Source organism: Cibotium barometz, chromosome 48 (genome assembly GCF_041138505.1).
Source record: "Cibotium barometz isolate CiBa-2024 chromosome 48, ASM4113850v1, whole genome shotgun sequence".
Classification (NCBI taxonomy): domain Eukaryota; kingdom Viridiplantae; phylum Streptophyta; class Polypodiopsida; order Cyatheales; family Cibotiaceae; genus Cibotium; species Cibotium barometz.
The window spans coordinates 28,880,243-28,907,277 of NC_141093.1; the positions used below are offsets into that span (position 1 = coordinate 28,880,243).

At 42.7% G+C, this 27,035-nt stretch overlaps 1 long non-coding RNA gene across 1 annotated transcript in view; it reads left to right on the top strand.

The window, feature by feature from the left end:
* Positions 1-20,079, top strand: part of LOC147611037 (uncharacterized) — a 45,601-nt gene extending 25,522 nt beyond the window's left edge. The window contains exon 3 of the long non-coding RNA XR_015263944.1: positions 19,211-20,079. This is a non-coding gene — a long non-coding RNA (uncharacterized LOC147611037). The remainder of the gene's footprint in view (positions 1-19,210) is intronic.
* Positions 20,080-27,035: the final 6,956 nt, after the last annotated feature.

The following is a 27,035-nucleotide window of genomic DNA, read 5'->3' on the forward strand; positions in this document are numbered from 1 at the left end:
TTGTGTTGAGGAGCGGGCCAGACAGCCGCTCATCTGGAGCCCAGCGGTTCGCACAGAGCAAGGTCATATGCTGGGTTCTCGGCCTCGGCTAGCCTGGGGGCCTTTAGCAGCAGGCCCAGCTCGTAGTTTTGGAGACTGGCAGGCCTTCTGCAGTCTACCAGAGGAGATCCAGGTGGAGAGGCTGAGTCACTTTAGAGGGGGGTTGATTATGAGGGATGATATTCAGGAGGCACTCACAGAGGAGTGGTTCACGCCTCTCGAGCCAGTGGCCCCACGGTGGATGGGAGCCTTTACACAGTTGGAGATCCTGATTGCTGTCAGAGCTTGCACTGAGAATGGCAGTTGCCTCTACTATGAGATTCAGGATGAGGGTAGACTCCAGAGAGTGGAGGTGGATTCGCCTTTGGTTGCAGAGTGCACCTTTCAGAGGATTCGGGTAGTGGCCGCTGCTTCTCGGAAGTGGCATATTGACCCCGACCCTGCTGATGTGCTCCCGGATTGGCGCATATGGGCATATGCAGCGCGTCCCTTGGCCCGGCTACAGTGGGACCCCGGGGAGTACGAGTGGCATGATCCTTATGCATCCCTTGAGGCCACAGAGATCACCTTTTTCCAATATACTGTTCGGCTGGGGCGACATATTTTGACGGCGAGGAGGACGGTCTCTCCAGCGATAGCGGGGCATTGGCGACTACTACAGGGACTCTCACAGGAGTTCCTGGAGGATTTTTGGGCTCGGCTCTGGGCTAGTCGACAGGCCCGCAGGATCTCGACTTTTCAGTGGCTGGTCGCCCACAGGGGCTCAGCAATTGGTACTTGGCTTGTTTACAGCGGTCTTCCGGCAACCTGCGTCCGATGCGGCCACCCTATGGAGACACAGAGACATTGCCTTTGGGATTGCCCTCAGGCGCAGCAGATTTGGCTGCGGATGCTGCGTATTTTGGCCCCCCTCTCTCCAGAGGGTATGTTTACGTGGGGTGCCGCTGCTTGGTCGACTTCGTCAGGGCCTGCTATGGGCTATGAGATGGAGCAGGGCAGTCAGGCCATCAGATTTATTAGGGGCCAGCCTCGCCTGGTTCCGGCACCGAATTTCTCTTCCGCCAGCTGGACACAGGAGAGGGATTTACGATGGGAGCTCCTCAGCAGCCTCACCATCTGGTTCACCTGGAGGGCCCGGTGCTTTACGGCCTTTGAGGGGAGATTGGAGCCTCCAGCAGAGACTGTACGGGGGATTTGGCAGGAGTTGACCACACCCTGCGAGGACAGTACGACCGCATCCGGGGAGACGGATGAGGCGATCTTACGGCGCCAGGCCTTTCACACCACTTGGCGCTGTGGCCCTTTCTACACCTTACACACGGGATTCCCCCGTTGGCACTATAGGCCACCTGTTTGGCTCTTCCCCCCCCCTATTGTATGAGTTAGCCTCTCAGGTCTTTGTACTGATGCTTGTATTTTGCAGCACCTAGGGAGAGTCTCCCGGGCTGCCATGCTGTATTCTCTGCTCTGTCTCTCTTATGAGCAGGCGAGATCTTTTGTAGCCCTACGGGCGTTTTTTATATAACTAATGAAAGGATCTTTTCTCGAAAAAAAAAAAGTCTGATGTCACAAAAATTTATGAGATAAAGTCGTGTAATTTTGTATGAAATTTGTGAGATGATGTGTCAATATCTCTTGCCTATACTCTATCCTTGCTCTCCTTTTTGGCTGTTCGTGTTTGCCCCTAATGCCACTCTGGAGAGAAAGAGGGTATTCGGGTTCGAGGTACTTCGGGTGGTGTAATTGTTGAGACAACATCATAGGTCCTTGTTTATGAGATCCAATTTGTCCTGTTGCAATTGAATTTACTTTTTTTGAAGTAATAGTCACTCCGGCTTTCTGATTGACGGTTTTCTTGGCAAGCCTTGATAGATCATTTCCCACCACTCATTTCCATGAGTGTCCTCTTGCTACTTCTTTGGGCCTTCCATCATTTGATTTGCCGCCCACCATGAGATAGCCGAAAGTGTGTAACCCCCACTCAATCAGAACCTTAATGGTACAACCAAAAAAGGAAACCCTATGCAGATATCAAACTTGTAGTGCCGATGAGCAGCAGCACCATGAAAGGTTGGGATGGAAAATGTTTCCAGCATCACCATCATACTTGAAATTGCGGAGCAGAAGCTGCGGTGAGGAGTGCTTGGTGTCTATGGATCTGGCAGGAAGAATGATGCAGATTGGGAGTGTTGGGCTTTTGAACTAGGGTGGAGCTGATGGAATTGCAACATGCGGACTGAACTCTGTAGGTTGCTCTCCACCCCAATGCTGTATACTTATTAATGGTGGCCCCTCTGTCCCACACCCCCATCACCCCACATACACTTTTTTTTTTTGTAAAACCAGTTAAAATTGCATTATATCATAAATGTACAAAAGGGTTTGACATCAAGAGGATGTCTAAACCCTAGAACTTTAAAAACAGTAGTAAAAAAGTTCTATCGAATATCAGGGCAGTGCTCAAGAAAAGAGCCTATGCCCTATCCATCAAAAACAGTAAAAGAAAAGCTGAACACAAGAAACATCCAAATCTTCCTCATGTACGGCCTCATAAGGGTGCTGAAGGGGTGAATTCAGATATGCATGATTTCGCTGTAGCCAGAGGTCCATAAGGCCCAGTATCTGATCCAATGGAAGAAAAGAGAATACTGTGACAAAGAAGCTGATAAATCCAGAAAAACCTGTAGAACCTGTATGTAGGAAATCTGAGAGATAAAAAATAGGAGATCTTGTCCAGAAGGTCTCTGGAATATGAACAAGACCACAATAAATGCGGAATACTCTCAGTAGTATGATGACATCTTGGACAAAGAGGAGAGGCAATCCTTCTTTGAGCCAATTTCACTCCCACTGGAAAAATACCGACAATGCATCTCCAAAGAAAGAGTCTCTGCTTCAATGGCATTTTCAACTTCCATATCAATGTCAGTTTTCCTTTCCACCAAGCTAAAGACTTATCCAGATGCCAAAGAGAATTAGCATGATGAGCAATCCATGGAGGAGGTAATATCAATTGATAAGCCTGTATAGAAGTCAATAGATGCAAAGGCTGAGAGGATAATCTTGAATTTGAAGACTGAAGATGCCAATCTTGAAGCCTGTCTCTTACATCCAATGTTGGAATCGGAATGAAAGGGTGTAAGAGATCTACAATAGCTTTCCATATAGATCTATGATGCATCCCAAGATTGTATTGTTGACATGCTGCCGGAAAAGAAAGAATATGCCCTCGAGTATCTACCACGTCGTCAATGAACCGGATGCCCAACTTCATAAGATTGTAAGCTCTGATTGGTTGCTGTACAACAAGGGGAGAGTAAAAAACAGCACTCCAATGTATGCTTTGCATTCGAAGCGAGGAAGCTATAGGAGCAGGATGGGGAGACCATTTGATGTGAGAGAGCACTTTCTTCCAATCCTGAATCAAGGAAGTAGAAAATGAACAACCAGGGATTTTACCTTGAAATTTGCCAAGCACTACTTCCGATGGATCAACTAACCAACGACCATAAGCATTTGTGCGCATCTGACCACACAAAATTGCCAACATGATAGACCAAGGCTGCTCTTGTTGAAAAAAGGTTTTGAGCATAGTGATCTTTCTTGCCAGCACATGAAATTTGATGTTTATAATATTCAAACCACCATGCATTCTTGGTGAGCAAAGCAGGTCCATTTTGAGCAACCTTAAAGCTTTTTTATGAAGCTTAGTTTTCCAAAAAATCTCCATGGCTTGAGACATAAAAGAAGAAAGATCTCGAGATGACCAATGTAAGAGAGGAAGGTAGAACTGGACATAGGCCAGAATAATGGACTGAACAATTCGGAGCTGTACGTGCAATGGCCAAGTGGAGATCTTCCAATATTCTAATTTGTCCTGAATTTTGTTTAGCACCCAAGATATTTGTTGCTTATTTCTGATTTTCCAGCCAATGGGATAACCCAAATGTCTTACTATGCTTTCCGGATAAATAATCTGGCCGGGCCACAGGATAGCATGCCAGTCACAATGCTTGAGAGGTAATAGTTTTGATTTCTGAAAATTAATTTTTAGACCAGCAGCCAACCCGAAATCTGAAAGAGTATCCATCAATAGGCGAAGCTCCAGAGGACTGTTCTTTGGCATGAAGAATGAATCATCTGCATAAGCCTGTGCAATGAAAGGTCGTGAACCAGAAATCTGAAGCCCCTCTAACTGTCTAGTATCAACCAGATGATCCATATAAAGAAGCAAAGGATGTGAAGCAATAGCATAGAACAAAGCACTGAGAGGACATCCCTGTCGAACTGATCGTTCTAGAGTCCAAGACTCAGACAAATGTTTCCCTATAAAGCATTGAGCAGTGGAATCTGAGTAAAGCCAATATATGACATTAACTAGCTTTGGCCCAAAACCAAGTTTACACATGATTTGAGAAACATAATCCCACTGTACCGTATCAAATGCCTTTGCCACATCCACCGGCATGACCAAGACATCTTGAGCAGAATATTTTGCATATTCCATTGCAATGAGAGTATTGGAGATATTATCATGTATATGCCTTCTTGGAACAAAACCATATTGCCTGGGATGAAGTCCATCATGAAGGATATCCTTTATCCGATGTACCAACATTTTAGCAATAAGTTTATATATAACAGGCATCAAAGTGATAGGCCTCCAGTCATCCATTGTCTCACACAGAGGTTTTTTGGGGAGAAGCTTAACCAGACCATGCTTCCAAGCTGAGGGAAGATGTTGATGCTGCCAGGCTACATTAATGAGCTTCAAGATTAGTCCCTTCAATTCAGCCCAGAAGGCTACAAAAAATTCAACCGTCAAACCATCCCAGCCTGGGGATTTATGTTTACCCAAATGCTTAAGGGCTTCATCCAATTCAGTATCTGAAAAGGACATTTCCAGCATTGAAGCTTTTTGCAAAGAAACAATAGGAGAAACAAGCTCAATAAATCTGCTCCGAGCCAATGCAGCCTGAGGTGTAGAAGAAGATGGTAGAGAAAAAAGAAGCTGAAAATGATCCAGACATTGTTTTTCTAGCTGCGATAAAGTCTGGGTCCAAAGACCATCGGGTTTCCTGACTCTCATGATGGATTGACTTTGTCTGTAAGTGTGTAAATTTCGAAAGAAAGATTTCGAGGAGCAACCCTTATCTAGCATAGGTTTAACTCTAGCCCTTGTCTGCCATTTGGAAAGCTTGCGTTTATCATTAGCATCAATTATGGAAGAAGCACAAGACAATGAATTCTGTTCAGAAGCAGAAAGAGACCTTTGATGGCTAATCTACTGCTTGTATGATTTTGCCCACTGGATATGCTGTCTGGTTTCTGCCATGTACCATCTTCCATATTCCTTAATGACATTTTGAATACGATGCACAAAAGAGTTCCAAGCAAAATCCAGATCCTCCTGAGCATGGGATAACAACGGCTTACAAGCCAATCTGATCATTTGCTGGAATTTTTCATGAGAAAGATATAATTGATTAACCTGCAAATGTCTGACTAAAGTGATCATCCAGAGGCATACCAAATGAAAGGTTGAGCCAAAGTGGAGTGTGATCAGATAGTTGTTGAGAATAATCAGTCCACATTTGACATGTATAATCATCATATTGCTGAGCATGAATAAGATACCATCTATCAAGCCTGGCCCAATATTCTGTAAAAGCATTATGATGATATGTAAATCCCAAAACCGAAGGGTGAGTTGCTGTCCATAAATCTGCAGTATGAAGCGATGAAGTCATATGTTCCCATTGCTGGATTTCAGAGGGAAGCATATGGGATTTATGTGTGGTATTGTCCTTCCAGTGAGGAGAATTATTAAAGTCACCACAAAGTAAAGCATTTGAGGACCAAGGATATTGGTTTATGGAGTCCCACATTTGAGCTCTGGAAGCTGAAATTTGAGAGGCATACAAGTGTTAGAAGTCATCTCCTGTCTAGATTTATACACCAGGGCCTTTGTTGTGGGTGTGCCCGCCCTTATGAGGTGTTTTCCCATTTTTCCCCACACTCCGTATTTTTCCCCTATTTTTTTCCCATTTTTTCTGAGGCTTGGGAGGGCTGCCAGGTGATGCCAGGAGCACTCTGAAGCTGGCCGACTGGATCTACATCAGTCGTGGGCTGTCAGAGTGTTGGCCGACTTGTTCTGACTAGGCGTAGGCATCTGTAGCTGGCCGACTGCTATTTTCAGCAGTCGTGGACATTTTTCTCAGTCGTGGGCTTTCCTGATGCTGGCCGACTGCCCTCTAGGGGAGTATATATAGGTCCTTAGCCCCCATGCCTTATTTGTATCATATTCGGGATCTTCTTGTGTATATCAGAGCAGAGTTACACGCCTACATCTCTCTCTTTTTGTGCTGTTTTTTCTGCCTGCGTTTTTTGCTCTTGTGTTCCCAGATTTGGTCATCATCTCCGCTGCATATTCTGACATGGTATCAGAGCCTTAGGCTCTAGATAGTTCTTGGGATTTGTGTGAGCAAGAGGGGGCTGTTTTGTGGCTGATTGGTGGACTGTTTTGGGCTGATCGGGAAGAGGAGAAGCAAGAGGAAGGCGGGCTGATTTGCTGGACAGCCACTTGCAGGTATCAGTTCTTCTTTGTTCCCACCCAGCCACCCTTTTCAGAGTACATCCCCGCGATGGCAGATCTGTTTGAGATGGCCGAGAGACACGTGAAGATCCCGACACTCCCCATGTTCCCGGTGGACCGTCAGTTGGACGGGAGCAACTACGGCATATGGAAGGTGATGATGGAATCCGTTCTGGAGTCCTACGATCTCGCCGATTTCGTCGTTGTTGGTGTTCCACGGCCGGAAGTAGAGGAAGGGGAGTTACCGTCAACCCGAAAGGACCGGGAGGCCCAGACACAGATGTGGGATCGCGTCAATGCCAGGGTCCGTTCGTTTATTTTCCTCAACTGCACACCGCAGGTAATCAATCATGTAAAGCACATGACGCTGGCCAGAGGTATATGGCAGCATTTGGCCTCACTTTACAACAGGGTATCGCCCATGAAGAGGATTTCCTTGGAAGTACAGATGCGGGTTATGAGCCCTGCAAAGTCGTCGACGATGCGGGAGCATATTAACAAGCTGCAGGCTCTTCAGCAGGAAGTTCTTCAGGCTGGGAAGGAGATATCGTCAGAGGACATGGCCATAACGTTGCTGTCACATTTGCCCTCTTCGTACTCAGCATTCTACTCGTCGTTGATTACCAGTGGCAGGCTCAGCACCATCACGTGGGAGGAGCTTGTGCCCATGGTCCTGGACCAAGAGGAACGATTTACGAACCCTCCTCAGGGTGGAGGTTCGGAGGCCTTTACTGGCCAACGGTCGAAAGGCCGTAACTCGGGCAAAGGGAAGGCTTCATCGGAGAAGTCTTCTGAGAAGAAGTCCGACGCTGACCGCGAGAAACTGAAGGCAGAGAGGACCTGTAATGATTGTGGCGAGAAAGGCCACTACTGGAGGCAGTGTCCCAAGCGGAAGACCGAGAAGGGTGAAGACTCCTCAGCAATCATGAAGACTCCGGCTTTTGTGCACCTAGAGGTGATGGACACCGATGCTTCATTTTCTTCAGGCAGGGAGGAGATTGGAGGACTCTCCGCAACGGATACACGGGAGTGGATTCTCGATAGTGGTGCTTCCAGGCACATGACTCCTTCCCGTTCCGGTTTACAGGATCTCTGCAGGCTTTCTGGTCATATTCTTACTGGGGATACGTCCACTATCCCAGTTCACAGTGAGGGCAGGATGGAGATAGTTCCCGATGGCAGAGGGGGGAAGCATTCCTCCCAGGTGTTGTATGTTCCGGCACTTGGTTTTCATCTGTTGTCAGTGCATCAGGTTTGCAAGACTGGCGTACGGGTGGAGTTTGATGAGCATTTTGTTGCTCTCCGGGACAAAGCAACAGGCCAAGTGGTTTGGGAAGGCGGAGTGGAGAATGGAGTTTACAGGCTTTCAGCACTCTCTCTCCCAGGTCCTCAAGATTGTGATGAGTGGCAGTGTGGTAATAGCTACTCAGGTGTGGATACGCTGCAGGTGCGGGCTTTCCGGGACCAGATGGTGGATAGCTTACCAGTAGATGGCAGCAGTTGGCAGGAACTTTCCAGTACTGAGGTTGGTAGTTCTTGTGTTCGTGAGTCAGAGGAAGCTGAACAGGTCACTTATGCTCTGATGTCTTGTCGTGTTCAGGACATAGAACTTCCAGTAGTTGAGGATGTTCTTTCCACGGGGACCTTTCGGAAAGCCAGGCAGGTGACAGGTGATTACTTGCAGAAGGAGGTGGTTTCTCCAGGCTTTGTGGTTCCGGATTCAGAGGGGGTGGTTGACAGGTTTCAGAAGGCCTTGCGTGGTCTTCAGAAGGTTTCCAAGACTTGCTTGTGCACCGTAACAGGTGTTGATCCTTGTGAGCAGTGTGATGTCTCTGTGACTCAGAAGCTGTATGGTTCATTGATCTGGTTGATGGACACCGGCGGATTGGACGGGAGCTTCCTGATGAGGCAGTTGAGTTCTTGGTTGCAGATATCTCTTTGGGAGGCAGGATTGCGTTTCCTGTGGTTTCTGCGACATGCGAAGGATCATGGACTCTTGTACACAGGAGGGGGATTGTTGGATGGAGTCCGACTCCGCGGTTGGAGTGACTCGGTTTGGGGAGGAGATTCGGACACGAGGGGATCTACTTATGGCCCAGGAGCAGTTTTACGGAGCAGGAGGAGGTTGCATGGCAGGTTTGGGCTTCCACTGGAGGAACCCATGGTCATCGAGAGGCACTTTGTTCGTGAACAGATCGTTGCTGATGACATCTTGCTGGAGTTCTGTTCGACGGAGGACAGTACGGTGGACCTCTTCACGAAGTCGCTCTCAGGATTTGCTCAGGCGGCACCCCAGCTCCCAGTGGTTGGTTACACAGCCAGGAGCTGAGAGGGGGTGTTAGAAGTCATCTCCTGTCTAGATTTATACACCAGGGCCTTTGTTGTGGGTGTGCCCGCCCTTATGAGGTGTTTTCCCATTTTTCCCCACACTCCGTATTTTTCCCCTATTTTTTTCCCATTTTTTCTGAGGCTTGGGAGGGCTGCCAGGTGATGCCAGGAGCACTCTGAAGCTGGCCGACTGGATCTACATCAGTCGTGGGCTGTCAGAGTGCTGGCCGACTTGTTCTGACTAGGCGTAGGCATCTGTAGCTGGCCGACTGCTATTTTCAGCAGTCGTGGACATTTTTCTCAGTCGTGGGCTTTCCTGATGCTGGCCGACTGCCCTCTAGGGGAGTATATATAGGTCCTTAGCCCCCATGCCTTATTTGTATCATATTCGGGATCTTCTTGTGTATATCAGAGCAGAGTTACACGCCTACATCTCTCTCTTTTTGTGCTGTTTTTTCTGCCTGCGTTTTTTGCTCTTGTGTTCCCAGATTTGGTCATCATCTCCGCTGCATATTCTGACAACAAGGAGCCTATTTCAAAAATCTCTCCATTGATCATACATTGGATAATCATCCATCGGCCACAAAGATCATTATATGCTACACAGGGCTGCAGATCATGTCTGGCTAAAATGCACAGCCCAGAGAATTGTCCAGATCCTGCATAAAATATATCATATCCTGAAAAGAAACCATGCTGGCCAGCAAAAGAATGCTGATTATGCTCTTGCAGACACACTACATCTGGATGAGTATTATTTATATAATGCCATAGGAGCCTCCATTTATGCTGATTGCAGAGGCCCTGTATGTTATAAGAAAAACATTTAAGAGAAGTACGCATGAAAATATGTACAAGAGATGAGCAGTCCTCAAAGAGAAAGGGAGGCATCAGGCCTCTGCCCATTGCCACAGGGTCTTGCTGACCCTCAGAATCCAATTCCCTGACTAGATCATCTTCTTCACAAAGTGGAATACCCTTCTTAACTGCATTGACCCATGCCTTTGAGATGGGGCTGTCCGAAGAGGTAGAAGGTTGACCAGGAGGAGATGGAGCAGAAGCATCCCAATTTCGAGATTGGAGAGGTCTTTGTTTGAGGGGCACCGTCTTCTTTGCATTCTGCCAACCGTGGTGAGAAGATGAATTATTTTCCACTAGCTTGCTTTTTCCTTTATCCTTGTTTTGAGCTGAATTGGCTTGGTTCCCTGTATGAACTGAAGGCTTTGCTCCTTTAGCTTCAGTCTTTTCCACATAAGTCTTTTGACCTCCTTTATTAGATGGCGGAGGAATGGCAGCTGGAGGAGGCGGATGAAGGATTGAGGGACACTCAGAAGCTAGATGCCCGAACTTGTGACAAGAGAAACAAGCTCCAGCAAAAATGCCCCATTTCAAAGTGAAATATTTCTTTCCCAAATTAACACCCTCAATCTTAAGTGCAATAGAAGAGGGGGTTGGTCTATCAATATCCCATAAGATGCAAAAACGATTTTTATTACCTGTGGGACGAGGGGGACAGATCACTTGTCCCAATGTCATCGCTAAGCCTGGAAGCTCTGTTCTCATGTAATCTAGAAAATCAACGACTTCAACCCATACAGGGCAGTGATGTTTGATGAGATTCTGATAATCCTTATTAGGAGACCAAGGCATGATGTGCACCATTTGACGACCAAAAAATAAAGGGGACATTTCCAGCATCTTTTGTTTTGTCAATGCATCCAAGAGATGAACTTCATAAAATCCTCTGGAGGCAAAATAGACTCCTTCTACATAGCATCCACCTAGGAGAGAATTCACCCATTGTCCCACATCATTAGCCGAGGGTATTTTACCTGGAAAAAAGATGATGACTGCAGTTTGAGAGAGCTTCTTCAGAGGATGCACAAGAGAAGGCAACTTCATCTTGTAGGTGAGTTCCGGAGCAGGTAGTATCCATTCTCTTCTGCTTTGTTGAAAATCCTCATTCAACATATCAAACACATAGGAAGCATCTTCAGATGAAGGAGCTATGGGGGGCAGAGTTTCCCTTGATTGTCTTTTAGGTTCAGGAGAAAGTGCTCTCTTGACATAATATTTGCTTGTTTCTGCCATCGAGACTATTCGATTCAGCAGAAAGACACAGATCAGAAAAAAGGAGACAGCTCTATTGGAATACTATCTTACACAGAAGGGAAAACAGTGACCTGTAGTAGCGAGGGGCGCACACACACACATACACACACGCACACACACACACACTCCTATACACGCACACAGGTCGCGGAAGAGAGGAAGAAGAGCAGATTGACGATGAGAAAACAGTGCATCTGGGAACAAGAGAAGGTCGCGAAGAGGGCTTCAGGGCCGACACAGTCCAGGAAGGAGGCCCGACACAGTCCAGGAACACGCGCCTCACCACACGTGCTCACCCACAAGGAGCGAGCAGATCGTCGAGGGAGCAGGCGAGCAGGTCGAGGGAGTAGGCGAGCAGGTCATCGGGAGCCTTCTACACACACACACCTCTGTCCTCTTTGCGGACACACACACACCACATTCACACACACACCACACACACACACACACACACACACACACACACACACACACCATCACCCCACATACACACACACACGCACGCACGCACACACACACACAAAAGAAGAAGAAAGAAAAAAGACCACCCCCATAAAACTCTAGGCATTGGGGTTGGAGAAAGAAAGAAAGTCATATTCGTGTCTACAAAAGGCCCCAACTGTCTATGGGACCATGAGTGATACAATGATACCGAGCCATGGGAAAGAAAATGAAAAACAACTATCGCTAGTGTATATACATGTAATATCAGCATATGGCCGCCCGGTAAACTAGCAACTAATGGTAGTGCCCACCTCATCCAATACGAATCTGATGACCAAAAGAATATGAGGCCTCTATGATGTGGAGGCATGTCATGGCATCGAAGAGCCTCCTAGTTCTGTATCTGTTGGGTGGAGGGTCGTGATGCTCTGGGTTGAGGGCATTTGGCCCACAAAATAGATCGAGCTCTATCATTCAGGGACCGAGTGGACCAAACCCCTCTTGAAAGAACCTCATCTCATGGTAGGCCAGGCAGCTAAGCTTCCACTTGTCCTGTGGTGCATACTTTGCATTTTGGATCCTCCTATGAGATATCATCAGCTCTGCCAGTCTTGACTTTGAGGCGGTGAGAGGATACCCTGAGCCAGCCAATCACGATATGCATGGCATGTGAAATGTATCTGACTGTATCTCGGGATCTCAACAATGTCTCCATCCCCCGAAAGTGATCCCTGTAAAACTGGGATTTCGTGCCAAGTTTGTTGGGGTAAAGGCGTTATGCCCACCCTTATAGTGTGTACAAGCCCATAAGTTATAGTACATAGTACACTTAGTACTTTTAATGTACTAAGTGCACTATGTGTACTAGTGCAATATACATGTGTGATAGGGGAGTCACACACTCATGCTTTTCATGAGTTGACTTATCCCCACAACTCTCTCTCTCTCTCTCTCCCTTGCTTCTCTGTGTATGTCTCCCATGAATGAACTCTAAACCCTAATTACAGGTTTCTCCCCATCAACTGGTATCAGAGCAAGGTCGCCTTCTGAATCTTTCTTGGAGCTGGTCGCCTGCTGAATCTCTGACAGAACTGCCTGTATTTTTCTTGATCTCTGCCCAGCCAGTAAGCGTGGGCTGGCTCAACTGCTGCCCAGCCATCAGCGTGGGCTGCCCCAGCTGCCCAGCAGCCAAGCGAGGACTGCCCAGCAGCCAGGCGGGCTGCCCAGCAGCCACGAGCACAGGCACTACTAGGCGAAGGCAGCATAGCGAGGAGGCCAGCAGCGAACACAAGCAATTCGTAATCATTGGCGCCAAGCGTTGAGCGAAGGCGAGAAGCGTTGGGCGAAGGTGACGTGACGGCGTAGAGCTACCGGTCGGAGGCACTGTCAATGAGCGAACCTGGCAAAGGAAGCGAAGCGCTCTTGACAACCCGTCGACTGCAGGCGTGGAGAGCTGGTCGTGGAGGTCAGCCAGGTGTGCAGCCACGCTGCCCAGCAGCTGGCGTCGAATCGCTACTGCCCAGCAGTACTTCCACGCTGCCCAACCAGAGTAACATTTTCAGCGCAGCAGCAACCTCAGCAGCAGCCAGCGCCCAGCATTAGCCGTACCTGCACAAACGCATGATCTTGATTGGAGCAGCCATCAAATCTGCAGCAAAAGTGCCCCCCTTCTCACCTGCACAAAACAGAAGCAGATTCCTGCAACAAAAATTCAGCCTGCAAATTGGATTAAATCAAAGGTATTTTGCTTCAATTTTGGATTTTCCTTGTCAAATCAAACAATTGAGCAGGTACAGGTGCCCAATTGCTCAATTTTGAGCAAAATTGGCAAAATTGGGTGACATTGGTCACAATCAGGATCAATTTGCAGGAAATTGGTCAAATCAGGATCAATTTGCAGGAAATTGGATGTCGAAATTTGGGGCTTTTGATGTAATTGTGCAATTAAGCACTCATACATGCTGTATGATGTGAAAAATCGCACATTTGGGCAAAATCGCAGCAAATTGCAGCAAATTGCAGTGCAAATCAAGGGGCTTTTGTGCCGATTGAGTTGATTTGCATGCAGGCAATCGCATTTGATGCTGTGGATAATGTGCTGATGCCTTACAAGCACTCAATGTGCCTGTAAATCAAGGGGCTTTCATGTATTTGATGTATATGTGGCCAGGGGGAAGCATCGCAAACACTCTGGATGCCTTTATGTGCGTCAATGTACCATGCATGATCAGAAATTGATCTCAAATCAAGGGGCTTTTCAAGTTTGTATGCTTGTTGAGCTTGGCAAAGCAGCAGGCAAGACATTTATGCCTTGAATCCTCAAAAATCAGCTTGCAGTCAAGGGGCTTTTGCCCAATTTCTGTTCGGGACTGTTTTATGCAGTGTTCGTGACTGTAAAAATCTGATTTTCACTCATTTGGACAGCCAGGAGAGCATTTATTGCTACTGTACCTGCTGGTACAGATTTGGCACAGCTTTGTGCATGGTTTGGCATGGCTGTACATTGTTTTGAGTGATCAAAAGGTTCAAATTCAGCTGCTGAAATTGTCGGTACAGGTTTGGTACATCATTGGTGAGCGCTTAGTACTGCTGTACAGTACTTTGGAAGGGCAAAAGAGCACATTTAAGGTGCTGTCCAAAATCTGCAGCAACCAGATTTTGGTGTTTTCATCACAAAAAGTGGGAGAAAAGTTGCATTCTTGCTTCCGCAGTGGGAGATAAAGCTTGGGAGAACATTTGTGAGCACTTTGTGTGCTTTGGGTGCAGTGTTTGCACATCTTTTGGTGCAGTGTTTGCACATTTGCAGGGAGTCAGGCATTACAGGTTGCATTTTGCTATGGCAACCACAGGTGAGAGCTCTTCATTGCTTCACATCAAGAAGCTTGAAGGCTCGCATAACTATGATATTTGGCAAACCCAGTGCTACAATGTGTTGCTCCAGAAAAAGCAGCACAAGCCTATCAAAGAAAGGGGTGTGATGCCCGCTTCTCTTACAGCTGAAGAGTGGGAAGATATGGATGAGCTGGCAAGATCTACTATCATGTTGTCTGTGTCAGACTCATTACTTTTCAGCATTCGTGAAGAGAAGACAGCTTGGGGAATGTGGCAGAGATTGCAGGACTTGTATGCCCAACAAAGTGCCTCAAGCAAAGTGTATTGGTTGAAGAAACTCATAGGCCTTCAGATGAAGGAAGGGGCTTCTATGACAGCCCATCTCAATGAGTTTAATGGTATTGTCAGCCAGGTCATTAATCAAAAGTTGGCAATGGACGATGAGTTCAAAGCCACTTTTTTGTTATGCACTTTGCCAGAGAGTTGGGACACATTCAGGACAGCCACTAGTAATTCGCATGCTATGCTGTCATATGCAGATGTTGAGGGTGCTCTTCTTCAAGAAGAGATGAACAGGAAAAACAACTCTGTGGGAAAGTCCAATGCAATGAATGCACGTGGGAGATCCCAGCAAAGGGGGAAAAGCCAAGAAAGGGGAAGGAGCAAATCTCGCTCGAAAAAGGATTTGGAATGCCATTATTGTGGCAAGAAGGGACACATCAAAAAACAATGCTACAAATGGAAAAATGATCAAAAAGAAAAAGGAAAAGGCAAAGACAAAGAGAAGGATGAAGCCAAAGATGTAAAGCCGAAGGGCAAAAGTGGAGTCAAGATCGAAGAAATCAATGTGTCACATGCAGGTGGCAGTGAGGATGAGGTCCTCTTTACGTCTTCACTTGATGCCCATTCACTTCTTACAGGTGGTCATGGTATGCACTCATGGATCATTGATTCAGGTGCCTCCTTTCATGTCACAGGTTGCAGAGACTTGTTTGTCAGGTACACTGCTGGCAATGAAGGAGTGGTTTATTTGGGTGATAACCATGCATGCAAGATACTTGGCAGAGGTGATGTAAGGCTTGTATTTTCAGATGGCTCACAGCTTATGCTCCATGATGTCAGGCATGTGCCTGAGATCAAGAAGAATCTGCTTTCTACTGGACAGCTTGATGATGCTGATTATGTTACCACATTTGGTAGTGGAAAGTGGAAGATTAGTAAGGGCTCACTGGTTGTTGCCAGAGGCTCTAAGGTGGACACTCTTTATTTCATGCATGCAGGTGTTTGTCACCATGCTAATGTAAATGCAACCGAGCTGCCGGAAATTTCTATGTGGCATAGCCGGTTGGGACACATGAGTGTCAAGGGAATGGAGCAATTGTCTCGTTTGGGTTACTTGCCTTCTCTAAAGTTTTCAAGTTTTCAGTTTTGTGAGCATTGTATATATGGTAGGCAACTACAGTGCCCCCACAAGAAAGCTCTTGGACAGAAAGATGCTCAGTTAGAGCTTGTGCATACAGATGTATGTGAGATGCCTCAGCTTTCTTTGGGAGGGGCAAAATACTTTGTGTCTTTTATAGATGATGCCACACGCAAGGTGTGGGTCTATCCTCTTCGTTTGAAGAGCGATACATTCTCAGTGTTTGAGAAGTTTGTTGCTCTTGTTGAGAATCAAACTGGCAAAACACTGAAGGCTTTGCGTTCCGACAACGGTGGAGAGTATATGTCCAAACAGTTTCAGGACTTTTGTGATGCTAAAGGCATCAAGAGGGAGCTCTCTACTCCTTATGATCCTCCACAAAACGGGACAGCAGAGAGGATGAACAGGACCATTCAGGAGAAGGTCCGTTCTATGTTGTCACATGCTGCATTACCTCATGGTTTTTGGGCTGAAGCTGTTATGACAGCCGTACACCTTATAAACAGGTCACCTAACACGAGGCTTGGTGGGAAAGTGCCAGAAGAAGTATGGACAGGGAAGCCTCCGTCATACAAGCACTTAAGAGTGTTTGGTTGCGTTGCGTACGTGCACATACGCAGGGAAATGCGCACCAAACTTGATCCTAAGTCTCACAAATGCATATTCCTAGGATATGGTGACAGAGGTGAAATGGGGTATAGACTTTGGGATCCCATGAATAGAAAGATCATACGCAGCAATGATGTCATTTTTGATGAAACATGCATGTATAAGGAGCCTGCAAGGCAACAGGAGCCTGGCAGAGTCATCTTTGATGATGATGGACATCATGGACAACAACAAAGGGCTGTAAATCAGCCATTACAGCAGGAAAACCAGCCCTTAAATGGTGCTGAAAATGGTCCAAATGGACAGCCAGATATGGCAGAAGATATCCCTATGGATATACCACAGTTGGAGGATATACCGGGCATGATTTTTCAGCCTTATGGCATGGAACAGGAGCCACCAATGGGTGATATGCAGGCTGGACAGCAACCTGCAAATGATGGTCATTGGGTACGGAGGTCCACTAGACCCTCCAGAGCCCCTGACAGGTTTGTTCCAGGGGTTGACTACTTGATGCTAACTGACTGTGGGGAGCCCTCATGTTACAAAGAGGCTTTACAGAGGGCAGACAAGGCTCTATGGGAGCGTGCCATGAAGTCAGAGATGGATTCTCTGCATAAAAATGGAACTTGGAAGTTGGTGCCTTTGCCTGCAGGCAAGAAGGTTTTGCCATGCAAGTGGGTATACAGGCTCAAAGTTGCACCAGATGCAAAGCCAAGATACAAAGCCAGATTAGTGGCTAAGGGCTTCAAGCAGGAATATGGTGTGGACTTTGATGAGATCTTCTCTCCAGTGGTCAAAATGACCACACTTAGAGCTGTGTTGGCTTTGGTTGCGCATGATGATCTGGACTTGATTCAGATGGATGTGAAGACTGCTTTTCTTCACGGTGATCTCCATGAGGAGATATATATGCAGCAGCCAGAGGGTTATGCAGTGAGTGGAAAGGAGAAGCTTGTATGCAAGCTGAAAAAGAGTCTTTATGGGCTAAAACAGGCACCACGAGAATGGTATCATAAATTTGATACATTCATGAAATCACAGAAATTCAGGAGAAGTGACATAGATCACTGCTTGTACACCAAGAAAGCTTTGGATGGCAGTCTATTGATTCTCATTTTGTATGTTGATGATATGTTGATTGCCGGGAAATCTCGTAAAGAGATGGATGCTTTGAAGAAGAGGCTGCATGAAACCTTTGATATGAAGGATTTGGGTGATGCTAATCACATCTTGGGTATGCGGATACTTCGGGACAGAAATCAGCATGTGTTGTATTTGTCTCAGAAGGAATACATTGGCAAAGTCTTGCAGAGGTTCAATATGGACGGGGGGAAGAAAGCTAGTACTCCTTTGCCTCCATATGTGAAACTCAGTGCTATGGACAGCCCACAGTCGGATAGTGACAGGGCTGATATGGCCAAGATTCCGTATGCTTCAGCTTGTGGCAGTCTCATGTATGCCATGGTTGCTACTAGGCCGGACATTGCATTTGCAGTGGGAGTGGTTTCTAGATACATGGCCAACCCTGGCAAGAAGCATTGGGAAGCAGTGAAAGGTGTCATGAGATACCTGAAGGGCACACAGGATTTGTGCATTTGCTTTGGCAAACAGGATGCATTAGTGCATGGTTACACGGATTCGGATTATGCCGGTCATCCAGATAACCGGAAGTCTACTACCGGTTATGTATTTACATTCACAGGAGGTGCTGTGTCATGGATATCCAGGATGCAGAAGTGCACTGCCTTATCTACTACAGAGGCCGAGTATATTGCAGCCACAGAGGCTTGCAAGGAGGCATTATGGCTATCTCGGTTAGTGGTTGATTTGGGTTATACAGGGGATATTCCATTGTTGCATTGTGACAGTCAGAGTGCCATTCAGTTGGCAAAGAACCCTGTTTTTCATGCAAAGACGAAGCATGTGGATGTGAAGTATCACTTCATCAGAGAGGTGATAGAGAACAAGCAAATACAGCTTGTTAAGATTCACACGGATGACAACCCGGCTGATCTGTTGACGAAGAGTTTGCCTCCGGAGCGGTTTGCTCATTGCAGACACTTGATGGGCATTGGATGAGGCCATTTTCAGCCTTGATATGGCCTTGTATATTATCATGTACATGCTGATTTTTTCTTTTCCTTTACTTAAGGGCACTTTGCCTTTAAGTGGGAGGTTGTTGGGGTAAAGGCGTTATGCCCACCCTTATAGTGTGTACAAGCCCATAAGTTATAGTACATAGTACACTTAGTACTTTTAATGTACTAAGTGCACTATGTGTACTAGTGCAATATACATGTGTGATAGGGGAGTCACACACTCATGCTTTTCATGAGTTGACTTATCCCCACAACTCTCTCTCTCTCTCTCTCCCTTGCTTCTCTGTGTATGTCTCCCATGAATGAACTCTAAACCCTAATTACAGGTTTCTCCCCATCAAAGTTAAGAGGAAGGATACACCCATGTCCGATGTATGTGAAGCCTCAGTAGAATATTTGGTTGTCGTGAGAGGTCTAAGAATGGACAGTCCAAACTATAATGAAAAGGGGGGAGAGGATACATCTAGACGGGGTGTATACATCAAACCACTCAACTACCTTGAGTACTGTGTGGGCGAGGATAATGATGGTGATGGTGCTGATGATAAAGAGGGTAGGCTAGCCAACCTAACCCTGTCCCTCTCCTGCTCTTGATTTAACATGTAAGTTTGTCAACTGTATATGCATGTTGGAAATTGGTGATAAAGAGGGTAGGCTAGCCAACCTAACCCTCTCCCTCTCCTCCTCTTGATTTAACATGTAAGTTTGTCAACTGTATATACATGTCAGATATTGGTGGTCTGGAAGAGGGTATCTATTACAGAGTGGGGCCACCCCAAACTCTGCTAGTACAACCTTATGTGGCATCGATGGATTACTTCTGATCATGCATCCCGAGAGGCCCACTGTAAACCCTTCTCATCTAAATCAATCTCTGACAATATGATGGACCATCCTGGAAATCATACATCCGGACTTGTTCCCTCGTGGCATGGCATGACCATGCTGAACAACCCTAATGCGTGCTTCACTGCTGTTAGTGTTGTGAGCATGGTCAAGCAAGTGTATTAATTGATAGGTCAAATGTATGCGTGTTTAAGGTTTTTGATTATGATGATGATTCAAAATGCTGTTACAATTCTTTACCTTGCTTGTTGCAAAGGCCATGGCTGTGATTTTTTTTCCTTGTGTAGGTGGATTGCAATATGACATGGGATGCTATTCATGTAAAAGTACACTCACGTAGGAGTTTTTATTCATGTAAAACAACACTTCCAAAATTGCATTCTGATTCTTGAACTCGAGCTGTTGTTATAGAGTGCAAGGAAATGCATCTCCATGAAGAGCTGTCTTAACGAGTGCTATGAAAGGCATCTGTATGAAGGATTTTTGAGGGCGAAACATGTTGGAGTGCTAACATGTTTTTGCCATGTTTCTAGTGAGTGCACATGCCTAGGAAAAAGAAGACAATCAAATTGTCATTCTTAATACTTGTGTTGAGGGAGTGTGGTCTTCAAGTGTATGTAAGAGAAATGATGAACAATGGGCTAATTTGTACCCCGTGGTTTTTGAACTTTGGTGGATTGGGGCCATCAGTGTCCGTCATCCTAGCTATGCACAAGTAGTTCTTGGTTAATGATATAATTTCTTAACGAAAATGCTTTTATCTATTTTAAGCTTGCTTTAGGCTACAAAGGGGTATCAATATCTTACATTTTTTAGTTCAAATATATAATAGCAATGAGCATTTCTATTATGAATATCTTACCTATTATTATGAATATCTTACGTATGAGTGATTGAGCTGAGGGAATGCCTATGTCTTAAGTACCCAATCATCTATAAATATATTACTTATCGAATATTGTTTTAAGTAAAATTTCTAATTAATATCTTTTAATGTATTTTTGTTTTTTTAAAACCCGTATTCGCTTGCATATTTTTGTAGTTTTTCAAATAACTTTGCTGATATTGGAGCACTCCAAGAATATGGATCTACGTTTGAAGGAAAAGCCTTTATTAGTTTATTTTTTTTATATTTAAAAATTAAAATGCTTACCCTCTATTGAGCAACTTGATTTTGTTGTAATGGATAATTGTTTTCCCATAAAATTTAAAACCAAGGTTAATACGAGGTTTAACAAATAATAAATTTATTGTTTATATATTTTTTATTTTTATATATTGTTACTTTTACCTTTTTATTAATTATCTTGTCATATGCAAGATTTTCTTGTATACTACATTTTTTGTTATATTTTCTTTGAGATTGTTTATTTTTGTCTCCGTGCATTCTTCTTTTAAGAAAATCTTTAAGTTGTCTAATGATTTTGCTCGAGATAATGCAACATATAATTATCCATGAGTGAAGATGGGAGTTGATGGATATAATCCTAGGTTTGATAATGTTTGACCTTGTGATTTGTTTATTGTCATACATAATGCCAGTTTTATTGGAAATTGTCTTCTTCTCATTTCATATGGAAGTCTATTAGTTTCATATATATTATACATTAATATAACAATTGGTATTATGCTATCTACACCTTTAGGTATTACTTCTCTATTACTATCCAATGGTCGAACAACTCATTCAAGATTTAAAATACCATTACATTTGAATGTTTCAAGTACATGCAATATAGCAATTAATAGTCATTTGGTTGAACTTCTCAGAGAAACAAAATTAATAATATGGGATGAAGCTCCCATGACACATAGATATTTGGTATGAAAGTTATTCTTGGTATGAAAACTCTTTCTTCAATATTTGTTCCTCAAAATATATTATTTGGTGTTATTTTTTATTTTTTTGTGAAAAGGTTAAATCATAGATATATAGTTATTCTTATTCAATGTTTTTACTTGTGATTATCTCTTTCTCTATTGCTTTGCTATAATTCTTGGATTTAAATTCTTGAGTAAAATGATTGGTGCATTTCTTTGAATCTGTACTAAAATATTCATGTTTTTCTCTGTGCATTGATTCAATTGCTATACTATTGATTTTGTCAACTTCTATATTTGTTGGTGTTAGGATAGCTCGATCTTTGAAAAAATGCTGAAAATTCTATATCATTGGTTGTATCTTTATATAGTCAATGAATTATTTCATTTATTGTGTTATCTTGTAAGAGCATTTTGCTAGGAATTGTTATTGGTTGTTCAGTACCTCTGGGGCTATCAAGAAAAAATGCAACTGGCTTCTCTGTATAAATTGCCTCTAAGATTTGATTGTATGTAATAATTTAAGATTCGTTTCCATTTCATTAGCAATTTCTGCTTGTTGGTATACATTGAATGTTCTTTCTTCTTGTAATAAATATTGATATTTTGCATATTGTTTAAGCTTGTTACAAGTGGTATACCTACGTAATAGATTTATTTGTTAGCTTTTTAATATATTATTATTTTATCACCAAAAGGATAACAATACTTTAAATACTTGTGTAATCTTGTAATCTTTCTCCATGTTTATGTAATATGCACTCTATATGTTTTAAAGCCTTGTTTTTTTGCTAGTGATTCAATATTCAATAAATTATTTGCTGTTTGATGTATTTCATGTCTAAAATCTCTAGACATATCTTTTGAAAATCTATCCCATAAATCTCTTGGAGTTGCTAGCTCACAAAAGATCAAGATTGTTGCAAATAGATATCGCAATTGTGAACCACTTTGATGAAAGGTTGCTTCTTGCATGCAGATATTCCATTCTTGATCACTTTCTAATAAACCTCTTGCTATACATATGCGACTTTAAAAGAAGGATATATATGATTATTATATGTTTGTAAGTGTTCAAAAGATTTACATCCTTGACAAACTGTTAATAGCATACGTAAGAAATATTGTTCTCGAGTTGAAGGACTAATATTGTACGTATGTCTAATACAGGTCTCTCTTTTTCTGTTGGTCCATTTTCTAATACTTAAATTCCAAACCCACGATGTTGGAAAATCACTATAAAGCTTATCGTTTGCTTCAACATTTTGTTCATTACATGTGAACCACTTAGTGAGAGTTGTTTTCTACTGTTCTTTGTGTTCAAAATTCTTCTAACACTATCCTAATCTTGAAATAAGATTGTCTTTTCATTAGGTAAATGTACTCATAAGATAATTTGAATTTAGTATGTTCTTTTAATTTGAGCTCCTATTTTTGTATTATAAAAATAATACCTGTAATCTTTGTACATCTAGCTTTTCTTCATGCATGCCATATTCAAAGGTTCTCCAACATGCTTTTGAGGCAGACACATATCGCACATCTAAGAATTTGTTGATTTCATTCATGATATGTAAATCTTGATTTTGAAGTTGTTGAAAATTTGTTTGATTTGTTGCTTGAAACTCTACTATGGCTTTGTCATGTCGTTTGTACAGATACTTATATAAGTATTTCACTACTGTGATGGTAGAACATACTTCTATATTGATATGTGCTTTATGTTTCAATGACAAATATGGGTTGTAAGGTACAACTCAACGATTTTCCAAGAAACCTTCTTTTACTTGATTTTTTTCCAATCATTACGTCTCATATAAATTGAAAAACCGTCGTCCTCAACCACTGTTGATTCTGAGAATTTTCATGGATGATGGTGAGTACATTTTCCTTCTGACATGCATGGTGCTAAAGGTTTAATGGATCCATATGATCCATGGATGTTGAATTGTGTAATGTTATGATATAACTCTAGATACATATCTTTATTTGGTATTTCTGTCCATACCAACTTATCATAACCAATTATATTTGCTAGCTTGTATTAATTTTACAAGGTCAACAATATATGAGAATGAGGTAAGCCTCTTTTTTGAACTCAATCACGGAGACATAACCAATTACTTTACCAAATAAGTTATCATTCTTTATGGACTTCATTAAATCATTATGCTTCTCAAAAAATACACGTGCTATGAGATCTGGATGATCATTTGCATTTTGTCTAGGTAATATTGCTTCTGATATTTCTGTCCATTTAGAATTACATGTGAATGTAATTAATAAGTTCGATTTTCCTTTGTTTTTAACTATAGCCATTGAGTCTTGATAAAGTTGATACATAAACCGAGGGCCTCCTAGAAAAGATGATGACAAGACAATCCTTCTTCTTATACTTCTGTCCATAATATTCGTGATTCCATTATTAATTGATATCATCTCCGAAAGACCTTGATATAACTCTATCCTAAAATTTGTTTGGTTGTTTCTTATCCAAGCTAATCTAGATTCCTCAATACTACTATACGCATCCACTGTATATTGTTGTAATAATCTTCCTCCTCGTATAGACATGCATTAGTATTTGCTCTTATTTGTGATTTCATTATTAGCTGATATCATATCTGAAAGGCCTTGATATAACTCTACCCTAAAATTTGCTTGGTTGTTTCTTATCCAAGCTAATCTAGATTCCTCAATACTACTATACGCATCCACTGTATACTGTTGTAATAATCTGTCTCCTCGTAAGACACGCATTAGTATCTGCTCTTATTTGCAAATGATAAGCATAATACCGCCTTTCTGTAACTTGTTTATGCTTTTGAAATTCATTAGTAGATAAATTTAAGGAATCTTCATCTTGAGAGATATCTAGGTGCCAACCATCTTCTCCTTTTGGGAAAAAAAAACATAAAATAGAGCATATAAGATCAATATACATTAATTTTTTTTGGTTAAATTTTTTTGTAGAAACAGATGTACCTTTTGGAAATAACAAAACATATAATAATGGCATATAAGAGAGGTGTAGATTAGATGTGAAGATATTTTTGTTAAATTTTTTTATAGAGAGAGATGTACCTTTTGGAAATAACAAAACAAATAATAACGGCATATAAGAGCAATGTAGATTAGATATTCTTAAAGTTTCATTCTATAGGAAGAGTTGTATATCTTGGTGTCTTAACTCAAAATCATCTCCTTGACATGGTAAAATAGTTGTAAGTTCACTTGAAGTAGGTGCTATATATTGCTTATATGTTGATTGAGACTCATAGATCACCATTTTCAAATCAGCATATGGTTGATGAGTTATGAGTTCACCCATTCCTTTAAAAGGCTATTAATCCGATTTTGTAACTCTTGATCAGTATCATACACGTATAACTGTGTATAACGTGGAAATTATCCTTGTTCTCTGTTTGGTAATAAATTACCAATGAGATGATATATACTTCCATGAATACAAAAAGTATAAATACCTTTGTTTGTACAAAAACTTTCATCGATTTGAGCACCCATGGATACAAAAGCAAGAAGAGTGTTATATGCACTGATGTTTTCTTTGAAATCTTTTCTTTTTACATCATTCTCTTGAAGTAGTTTTTTAAATTCCTCAGGTGGTCCTTCTAGAGGTAATAGTGAAATGCTTTCAAGTTTACAACAGTGCTTTCCCATAATGGAGTCTCTTCTTTTTTTTGTTTCTATTTTCTATAGCTTTACTTTACAAAAAAAGTATTCAAATTTCATTGGTCCAAGAGAATGACATGATATATGTGTATTAAGTAATGGAGACAAGTAATGGAGACATAGCTGAATGTGGTAAATACTCTCTTTGTAAGAACTCATGAGATATATATTGAATGCTTTCTTGATTATTTATATGGGTACTATTTTCAACTCCTTACTGACCAAAGACACTTATATCTGGCATTCTTATTGAAGATAATTGTCTTGGATTATGAAAGAAAGGTGCATCTATATTAGCTTATGATTATTCTAATTAGTCCCAATTGGATTAGATTAGCACTAAGCAATATGGAAAGTAAATGTAATGAGTATCACAAGATGTCAAAAAGGTACAACACTCCTAAAGCACATGCTTTTTATAGTCCCAAGGCCCATGTGCTCTAATCCCACATGCAAATGACCTAAGTCCATGTGCCTAGGTCCATCCCATGTGCATGTGCATCCTAAGAACACTTTGTTACAAACCATCCCCTCCTAACATGATTTTGTCCTTGAAATCGAAGAGTGGCCATGCCCAAAGAAAAGACATATACAAGTGGCTATGTACAAAAGCTAAAAATTACATCCATGACTGAATGTCAATGTAGCAGAAGACCTATACATGAATCATATGACCCCCAGGGTCAAATGGAAAGGATAAAGGGCTCCCATGGATGATGAGGGTATCTATGCAACCGCTTGGATCGAAAGGAAATCCAAGGCTTGCAAAATCCAAGGCAATGGTCCCATGATAATCTCGTGCAAGTGGAGAGGATAAGGAACCACTATCGATGACGAAGCTAATCGAATATCCTCGAAGATCAAAGGGATATGTATGGTATACATCCCGAACCATCAAAGCTAAAATGGTAGTAGCTCTTGGGTCAAAAAGGAAAGCTCAACTCCGAAGCCAAAGTTATGGTAGCTCCTAGATCAAAAGGAAAGCTCGACTCCAAAGAGATAGTAGCTCCAAGGTCGAAAGGGAAACTCATAATCCCATCCTCACGAGACGACCACAGTGTGAATCTGGAACGAAAGGTATCCACCGAAGAAGCTCAAAAATCCTGGCCAGAATGTCAAGTGGTCCTGGCACAAAAGAATCATCGTGTAGGCCAAGATTGAAATATGTCATAGATGCATCTGAATGTCAAGCCACATATCCAAAAACTATGCTCCTCAAATGGCAAAGAATGCATCCAAAGGAAAATGTCATGGCTCCAAAGAACATAGGCTTGTGACATCCGTGGATGCCAAATGAATGTAGCTCAAGGTCAGCTACATATAGAGTCAAATGTGAACTCATGCCATCGTCCCATGTAGCACCACTCAAAAAGTCGAAGGCACGATCCATCCGTGGATGCCAAATGAACGTAGCTCAAGGTCGGCTGCATGTAGAATTTTAATAAGGGCAATCCATCTGAATAAATGTCTTGCTTCTTTTTATGTCATGTTTGTAGATGCTCTAGGCCCACGTTCACCACAACTCTATGAATGAATCTTACCTTAGCTTGGAGCGCCATTTTGCCTTCACCATAAATTAAGTCCATATCAACACAAAATAAAGCTAATAACACACAAACAAAGACTATTGGAGAAGTGGTGGAGGGGAAAGGGACACAATTACCCCTTACAATCTAGTTATTACCTGGATTATTGGCCCTATTTTTTTAGTGTCCAATATATATATGTATTTATATACTAAAAAGGATTGTATTTACATCTTACATTTGCATTAACATACTTCAGACCCTATTTAGCAAATCAAAAATCACTGTCCGTCTCTCATCCTCAAATACAAAAGAAGATTTTTCCCATGATATTTGGTATCCAAGCTGAATATAGCCTTCAATTAGGCCTTCAGTTAGGCCTTCAGTTGTACATCCTTTGGGTGACTGCTGCTCCAAGATCTCTCCCTTTTTAGACCACACTTTAACAACTGGTCTAGTACCAACTAGATTCTCAATAAAGGCCAAAAAGGTGTGGTCCACTTGCTTTACTTTCTGGTACCATCTTTTAGTCCTTTAACTGGTCTTCTCCTTGGCTTTAGTTCTATAAATACTTGAATACAAAATCAATAAATGACTAGGCTCAGCCTAGTATGCCTGAGTGTTTCCCCTTCCATGGATAGAGTCAAGATATGGCTGCTTGCAGGGCC